This window comes from Pinus tabuliformis, chromosome 9, assembly GCF_031772625.1.
Source record: "Pinus tabuliformis cultivar Carrire ecotype Pingquan chromosome 9, CPIR1, whole genome shotgun sequence".
In the NCBI taxonomy this organism is placed as follows: Eukaryota; Viridiplantae; Streptophyta; class Pinopsida; order Pinales; family Pinaceae; genus Pinus; species Pinus tabuliformis.
Window position 1 is genome coordinate 171,821,808 of NC_142307.1, and position 9,940 is coordinate 171,831,747.

A 9,940-nucleotide genomic window follows, 5' to 3' on the forward strand; every position below is an offset into this window, starting at 1 on the left:
CTCATACACCAATTTGGTGTCTGGCTTGGCTGTGACCTTAAAAATGGATATTATTATTATTATTATTATAAAAAATTAAAAATATATATATAAATTTTATAAAAAATAATATTACCTCTTCAATTAATAGTTTTTAATAAATTTTGAAAATATAAAATTATTAAAATAAAATTTCTAAAATAATTATAATATTAATAACAATTACATTGGTAAATAATAACAATTACATTGGTAAATAATATTAGTATTTATAATTTTATTTTTAATTACCAATTTTCTATAAATCAATATTTAATATTAATGGAAGCCCACGGGGCTTTGGATTGACGGTGAATGGGTGCATTGTTAAGACATTCATGGTGGGTTACTGGGGATAATGGGTGCATTGTTAATGCACTCGCGGTGGGTCACTGGGGATAACGGTGAATGGGAGCATTGTTAAGGCACTCGCCGTGGATCACTGGTTCAAATCCCCGTGAGGGCTTACCTACCAAAAAAAATATTTAATATTAATAGTTATTTAAATTTTAATAGAAATGTAATAATTAAAAACAAATTAATTGACTTGCACACAATGCGGTGAATGAGCTAACAATTTAATTTATTTTTAAGGAATTTTCAATGCGTTAATCATTTTGTTGTGCATTTATTTTTATTTTTAGGAAATTTTCAATGCGTTAATCATTTTGTTATGGATTTATTCCATTGCCCAAGCTGGCATTGGTGGGTGTTGTGGCCATGTACTTTTGAATTTAATTCCATGCCTCGAGTTGTCCGGTAGACGGCGCTGAGACAACGACAGATGTCAAACATAACACAAGTCTTTGCATGCAAAAGTTTTCCGAGATAAACAATTCCGATAATGAATATCAACCTCTGTCTCTATTAACGGAGACGGAAAGGTGGGTCCAAACAGCCACGTAAGTATGTTAAGTGAATCTGCAATCGGGATAAGGGTGGCCAATAATAATCAACTAATTAATTGTATTTCATATATTAGAATGCTTATTATTTCTTCGTTATTTGATTATTAAGATAATCTTCCTCATATTATCTTGCAACGCTAATACAAACGGAGTTGTCTATAATGCGACTTTTTGGAGATTCCGGTGACGGAATCCGGCGGAAAAAATTGAGGTTAAATCTTGATTTGTATTATTTAAAATGGTTTTTTAATTGCATATTTGGATTCAGCGCCCTGAAAAACCCCTGGGACGCTTTGATTGTGCAGAAACTAGCTATCAAACTTGCGATTCCAATAAATTACTGCCTGATTTTGACCGAAAAAACCCACCGGAAAAACTTCCAAAAAATCTCATTATAGACAACTGCACTACAAAATGATACGATAATGAGTTTATCAGAATAATGACTATGTCGAAGCAAAAACATAGAAACTAAAGTCACATTATACCCGTATAAGATATTGGAATTATATTACTAGCAATTGTCCCAAAAGGTACAAAGAGAGGCCGATAGGATTAGTGAAAGGAAGAAAGTTCTATAGATAGTCAAGCATATATAAAGATAAGTAGTGACGAAGGCAATAACCACGTTGACCATCCTGTACCAGTACATTTGATATTAGAAGAACAAAACCGAAACCAAACCATTCATATTAATATAGTAAGTGTAGAACGCGTTCATACTTAAAGCTCAATAGGTTCAATAGATTATTGGCAGCACGGTTTTTTTCTAAATAAAAAGTAAATTACAATGTTGTACATGGTAAATGAAAAGTGGAGAAATTTGTGATTTGCAAATGTTAAAACAAATCACTTACATTACTAGTTGACAGTAGAACTAAAACATTAACATTATTAAGATTTTGAAACCGATTTTAAATTCATGTATTGTATTTTTCAAAGTATTTTGTTTTACATACTTAAGTCCTCAAATATAGTGGTTTTAGATTCCATTTTGGCAAACCCACCATTCAAAACAATATGTATTTCTCTGGCCCTCAAAGCAAGCTTTTAGCACTTATTAATATATGCTCTGTCCAAGATACAATTCAAACTTTCATTTTCAAGCATTTTAAGAGGCAAAACAGTGCAAATATTTTAAATGCTCTATTTACTTGTCTGAATTTCTACAAATAAAATATATATCTTACATCCCCACCCCACCTTTAAGGGGTTTAAAAAGAAGAAAGAGCACTCTCAAAAAAATTAGAAACCTTTAATATAAGGTGAATTTTTAAAAATTTACATCAAGAATTTGATTCTGGAAATTTCTGCAATCCCTACACATCCTTCCTTTAAAGGGCATTTTACAATTTGGCTTTCCAAAAATGGAAATAGTCTCAACCAAAATTTTCAGTTATACTTTAATCTGTGTCTCCAGATAACAACTCTCAATGATCGCCAGTTCACACAGAACATTGGTCACACACCAATTGCCCCCACATAACACTGCTTATGCATCACTCATTCGCAGTAGGTTAACAGGTTTCTTTGATATCCAATTCTAACAATAGTTTTAGACCATCTTTGTGTTTGCTTCCTCACATAATCTGTGTCTCCAGATATTTTTCCTTCTACACTCCACAATTTCAAATTCAATTAAAATGATTTCAGTTTCTTGGAATTTTCTCTGGAGCAATCTTTGCTGCCCCAAAACTGTTTATACCCTTTTCCATAAGTAGGATACATACGCAGCGACATTTTTCACTCAAACCCTGAAAAAGAACAAGCCTTCAGGGAATTTCGTCTGGATCTTTTATCATTAATGTAAACAAAGAAACACAATCTATAAATTCCCACTGTTTTCTTGAAAAAGGAATCAGAAGAATTTACATTTTAAATGGAAAATATGAATACTTTTGAAATTGTGATGAGTTTCTTCTTCCGTATCTATCACATAAGTAGTTTTAGTGCCACCCCATTGTTGGCCACTCTTCGCCGCTACATTCGTAACCTGGACACTTTGCCTACTTCAATCGCCCTGCACAGTTCAGATCTCTCTTTCTACAGGATCTACGCATCAATTCTGCACTCAATGGCTCCACAATTATAGCTTCAAGCATAATTTGTCAGGGATTACCCTAGATTTGTCACGGTAACAATCTAGAAAGCAAATACTCAAAACTAATTGATTGAATATATCTCAGTCCCAGATGAAACATATAAAATTAACATTAATGTTAAAACTTAACAACATTTGAATCCTGCAAGTACAGGCAGGGATTGCGTATAGTTACAGCCAAGAATAATGCCTTGTTCAGGATGATATACAATAGAAAAATTCATTATGGAATGAAATGGTTTCATTATGTCTTAATAATCAAATATGTAGAAATTTTGCATTATGTAATGAAACAACAACATTTCATCTCAATGATCAAAGATCTCTTAATCAAAATAATGGTTTCCATTAAATGAATGTCACTACAAATTGCAGGAAGAATAGTTAGGAGCTCTTTAATGAAGAGCAGATCCCCATAATAATCGCATGGTCCAGAGAGATATCCCGCAGGTATGTACAAGTATTTGAGAGTATAAATGAACAGAACATATGTACAGGTAGTCTAATAATCAGGACCCATGACCAAATCAAACGACTCACTAAAACAGAGAGAACTCAGAAAGTTGTTGCTTCATCTGGATCAGTAAGTCCTTTGTGTTATGGAAACCAACGGAAGATAAATAAAATCAACTATACAGTTAGAAGAACATATTGTATTTCCAGGAGATGAATGAAGAAGCTTTATGGGCTTTCTAAAACAGTTGTTTTTCTGCCAATAGCAGGAACTTTATAGATAGCCCATAACAGTCAACATGGGATCGGTAATGGAAACGTGTTTCTTTATAAAAAAAGTTGTTGGTTGAATCATAAAACCCAAAACAAAGAGCAGTGGACCACGTACTTGAATACTCTTTGTTCATACAACAGAGAACAGTTCTATTAAGATATAACTAAACATGCCAGATATAAGTAAAGATATATACAATGAAAGTATTCGTTGGCTTCTAAACATATGTACAAGAAAAGTATTCTATTATGTAGAGATGTAAATGAGAATGAGCCGCTAATCATATATGCATGATGGGCCATGGCATCGGCAACACCAGTTAGTGTTTATTGTGGTGCCATGTTGTGCGAGTTGTTCCTGCAGTTGATGTCGCATCTGCCGATGTGCATCCCTTTCATGGATGTGAATTGTAATCTTAAGTAGTTTCCTTATATTCTTTAACAATGTAATTGCTCGGCGCAAACGGTAAAGTGGCATGGATTGTTGTGGCAGGATCCTTATCTGCATATCTTGTAATGTAAGTTCTTGTTGCTGGATTTCTTCACAACACTCGTACAACCGTCGTAGGTAGCATGTATTCATACCTGTTGCCATCCAAAAAGGAAACACTGTAAGTGACAATGAATATGTTTGACGATTTTGTTTGAATATTCGAAATAAATTAAACGATTCCAAATGAGTATAAAATCATATGAAATTAAATGTAATAGCAAGAAATCTATGTGAAACTTCGTTATGTAGTGAGTGGTGTTCAACTTGGTATCAGTGGCTGAAGAGATACAGGGCAGACTCACAAATCTGTATAACCCTACTAAGCACCAGAAAGTCCCTTGGCAAATTACATGTGCATAGCTTCCTCCCTATCACGACTTGTGCCTCTTCTAATAAGAATGAATTATAACAAAATATGATACAAGAAGCGAAACAAGAAAATGGTATAAATTATGGTAAGAAATAACTTCCTTACAATGATAAGAAAGAGTAGGTGAGATATAAGATATACATGAAGCGAAATAGTAAGATATAAATTCGTTATAATGATAAAAAAAAGTGCACATCATTGGAACAATGGAACAGCAGAGAGAAGAAAGAGCAGAAGACTGTTCTATGATTTAGCAATGGGCAATGACAATTTTTATCACTACTAATAAAAAACAATAAACAGACGCGACAAAAATCCCTCACAAGGAGAAGAAAGAGTACATTATGTAATGTGCATAACTTCCTCTGTATCACAACTTGAAAAAACGGACATCCACATACTTCATGAGTCTAAAATGCAGCATATAAGAAATGGAAGGATTCATTCACCAAAATTGGATGAGATTTAGCTTTTCTAGCAAATAGTTCAAGAGGGTTTTGGAGGGGGATAACAATTTTATGGCGAACCACTAAATACAGGTCAGAAAATGAAGATAGCAAAGGCAGTAAAAAGCCACACCGTACTTTGAGTGATTTTATGATATCGGGGGTGTTGTCACCCGAGGCAATTCCTCTCTCGAAAGACCTCAAGTAAACAACAAGAAATGACGAGGCCATCCCCAACACAAGTCCATTCTCTTCGGAATCAATTATACTGATTTGCCAGGGAGGGAGGAAGGGTGAAGGGGGGCGCCGGGGGCTGTTCCCTGCCAAATCAGAGCTGAGATATCCAATTTATGCAATGAAATAACTAAAATCTGACTTCACTGATCTGGAACCCTATATCAAAATTCTGTGTCAGCGCTTGTCAAATCAGCTAAGTAAACATTCAGATGTGCAATGCATCTTGGACATCTGAGTTGATATTGCTCTTCAAACAACAGAAATACTTTTAAACCAGTAAATAAATAAATGGAATTTGTTTATAGAACTTGGTCCCAAGGTGTTTAATTCACAGCATATGGAGTCAACTCGAAACAAATGTGAGTGATAGAAGAAGGAAAGGAAGAAGAAAAGATTTAATAAGGCAGTGAGTTGCTCTAAATCCTTGCTGACAATGATCTCAGAAAACTGACTATCAAGATCTTAAAGGCCTATGAAATGCAAAAGAATCTTTATATCAATCCACAGTAATAAAGAACTGAGCCACCAACACCAACTGAAATTTGTATTAACCAAAGATGCCAATGGCAAAGTCAAGGTGATACTTACATCGACTGAAATCAATTACAAGAAGTCATAGAAGATCAAAAAAATCATAGACTGAACTCTTTTTTGCATTTCACTTCTAAAAGACAAATCTCCAAAGAAAGTGAAAGTAAAACAATTCTTTCCACCATGAATCCGAGCTCCTACATTCGAAATCTGAGGGATGGAAGAAGATAGAAGGAAGGAATGAGGATGGAAGAGAGAGTCAATCAACATGAAAGCCTCTAGCAGAAATTATGGACTGGAGGGAACACCTCTCAAGTTGATTAATCCCTTTTTTATTCACGTGTTTACTATTTTTCATCCAAAATAAAATTCTCCACAAATAATAATTAAATGTATGATATTATCGTAATCTAGGGCACCCTCGTTCTGCTGAAATTAGAACTACAGCATGCAAGATAAGGATGCTGGTTTTATCCACAAACAAATATGGTCCTGATTGAGGTGGGCTAAGATCCTGAAAGGCTTTAGCTGAGGAGGAAGGAGAAGCGGGGAAGAATAGACCTGCAAATCTGCCATTTAAATCCATGCAAAGAGAAGTTGTAGGTGTGAAGAAAACCAATATTGAAATACACATCGATGATAATTCAAATATTTTTACAAATGGCTGCAAGAAAATAAGCGTGTGAGAGAGAGATGCAGGGAAAATAGAATCTTTATTTACAACTTGGACAATTACAATGCATTGCAATGAGAGCCTAAGCACTGGGTCTCTCTTTCCCAAGTGACAATCTCTCCCTTGACTCATATAATACAACTTAGATGAATCTTTTGACTTTCTCTAATTGATGCCCATCATTGTGACACCTCATAAGGGAGTTACAAGAACTTATTGAACCTCTTGAATTAGGACTTGGGAATTAATTGGAATTCTTTTTATAACATATCCCCCATTCTATTATGGACTAAATTGTTCGATAATCATATAAACATCCAATAAAAATACGAGAAAGGAAAGAAATCCATATAGGACAAAATGTATATTTGTAATAATGGATGTGATGATTTACAAGAGCTTTTGTGATAACACGCTTTGTATGAGCTGATGCACGTCTTTTGCTGATGGGGGCAATGCAGCGATAATTTGACTCATCAGCAAAAGAAGTGCATCTTTACTGGGGCCTTTCCAGAGCATCGCGAAACTACAATCCTACCTTGTAGGCATGCATCAGGACAACAAAGTAATTCCTTGTAACGGCACTGGTTTGGACGTTGGGTAAAACTATATTGTTAACGATGGTGGTTTGCTCAGTGGGTAAAAATAAGTTGCTAATGCAGGGTTGACATAGGTTTAATAGCATACTGGTAAATTCATGGAAGCAGAGCAGTACAGAAAAGCGAAGAGAATTCAACCGAGACAGTGAAATACATATATCCCAATTCTGCTCTATCATCAAAGGGAATTCAGCCTACACATATATCCCAATTCTGCTCTATTAGGGAATTCGGCCTACATAGTAACTGACAGCCGATTAAACTACTGCATTGATGTATATATCCTAATTCTGCTCTACCATTTTCAAATGTTCAACAAATACAAAACATGCAGCACATACCTTAACACAGAGACAGACGAAAGCAAGATCTGCAGTGAAGTTGAAGCTTGCCAACACAATAATCGCACAAGTAGTTCAAATTGAACACTTAACCTCAGCAAAGACTGCTGAGGCGAATTGATCAACTATGCTTAATACACCCATTATGGCGAATTGAGAACACTCTCATCTGGGTATATTTTATGAATATCATTTACCTTACAGTGTGATAACACGCTTTGTATGAGCTGATGCACGTCTTTTGCTGATGGGGGCAATGCAGCCATAATTTGACTCATCAGCAAAAGAAGTGCATCTTTACTGGGGCCTTTACAGAGCATCGCGAAACTACAGTCCTACCTTGTACGCATGCATCAGGACAACAAAGTAATTCCTTGTAATGGCACTGGTTTGGACGTTGGGTAAAACTAAATTGTTAACGATGGTGGTTTGCTCAGTGGGTAAAAATAAGTTGCTAATGCAGGGTTGACATAGGTTTAATAGCATACTGGTAAATTCATGGAAGCAGAGCAGTACAGAAAAGCGAAGAGAATTCAACCGAGACAGTGAAATACATATATCCCATTTCTACTCTATCATCAAAGGGAATTTAGCTTACACATATATCCCAATTCTGCTCTATTAGGGAATTCGGCCTACATAGTAACTGACAGCTGATTAAACTACTGCATTGATGTATATATCCTAATTCTGCTTTACCATCTTCAAATGTTCAACAAATACAAAACATGCAGCACATACCTTAACACAGAGACAGACGAAAGCAAGATCTGCAGTGAAGTTGAAGCTTGGCGGTGCTGTGCAAATCGTTAGAACCACAATAATTTGTATTTTTATTTCTGAACGCTGCCGGTAGTTTGATGCAAGAAGGAACCGCAGAACAGTTACTACTGGAACTTAAGAGCGCATAAGCTGCGGAAGATAACTGCAGGAAGTTAACACGACGCCGCCAGTCCCTCGCAGAACATAAATATCCATGAATACACGACGCCACTCCCTCGCAGAACTGTCCCGCTCTATTTTGACGCCACTCCCTAGCAGAGCTGTCCCGCTCTATTCTGACGCCACCTGTCAGCACGAGACTGAAAAACTCCCGGCTCTATTCTGACGCCACCTGTCAGCACGAGACTGAAAAACTCCCGGCTCTTTTCTGACGCCACCTGTCAGCACGAGACTGAAAAACTCCCGGCTCTATTCTGACGCCACCTGTCAGCACGAGACTGAAAAACTCCCTGTTCTGCCATTCGGAATCCGATGCCACGTGTCTGCATGAAGAACAAAGAGACTACGAAAGTCCCTTTCAAAGGAAGACCTATCGGCCTAATTAAGCTTATGGTTCGTAATATCTAAAATTATAGATCAGATGACCAATGTGATAACATAAAGAGAAATGTTTATAATGCGTATAATAGTCTTAATAGGATAAATCATAATTGATAATAAGGGAGCTGGAGCACATATCTCGAGTGAAAATAACTGTAAATATAAATTATGGCATTTGAGGGAAAAGGAGTATTGAAATGTGTTTTCAAAAAATTGTGGGCATATTTCTATTTTTTTCCACGCTCATTTTGTTGGCAAAATTAGGGTTTTTTTAGTTTAGAATATTTAACACAACAAGAGTGTATATTTTGTGCATATTTGTTCTCGCCGAGTCATAGTATTAATGTAGTGTGTTTCCTCTGCATAATTGTTCAATGCCCTCCCCATATAAATGACCTTTTTCCTCTATACAAGAATAATTTACAATTGTTCTCCCCCCACATAAAGGACCTTGTTCCTCTACATAGGAATAATTTACAATAATTTACAAGACTATTTTTTCTCTAAAACATAATTTATATCTTTATTAAGATGCTAGTTTAGTATCAAGTTGAAGGAATTTCTTAAAACAAATTTGCATAATCGTAGATAATAAGACTCTTTTGTGCACCATTATATTTACGTAAGCTTTAATGTTAATTATATATATCTTTAAATTAATAGTGCATAGTTTCACCAATCATGAATATATACACCATTTTTAAAGACTTGTTCAAAAATTCTGATAGGAATAAGTAGTTGGAAAATGAGTATATTTTTGTTTATGTGGCCTAAATTATTAATTTTTTCAATTTGAATTTAAAAGAGAAAAGTCAAATACACAGAGGAAATGAAACAATCACACTTATTTTGATTTTTTTAAGAAGTGCATAATATTAATGCGCATACGCTATTTTATATATATAATGAAATCTATGCAAAAATCCATCATCTTGACATATTTCAAACTAGAATCTTATCACTGTAACTTTCTTTTAACAGATTAGGACCTATTTTCCTCTCTCAAACATAGTAAGGACCTAGACCCATTCCCTTCATACAAAAAACTTAACGACACTAGAAACACCACTTAGGGTAAAGAATCTCACTCAGAGCATATGTGTTGTGGTTGGAGACCTTAATAACAAAATCAATTAATAATAATGATATCCCACTTAGAAACGAAGGATCACAA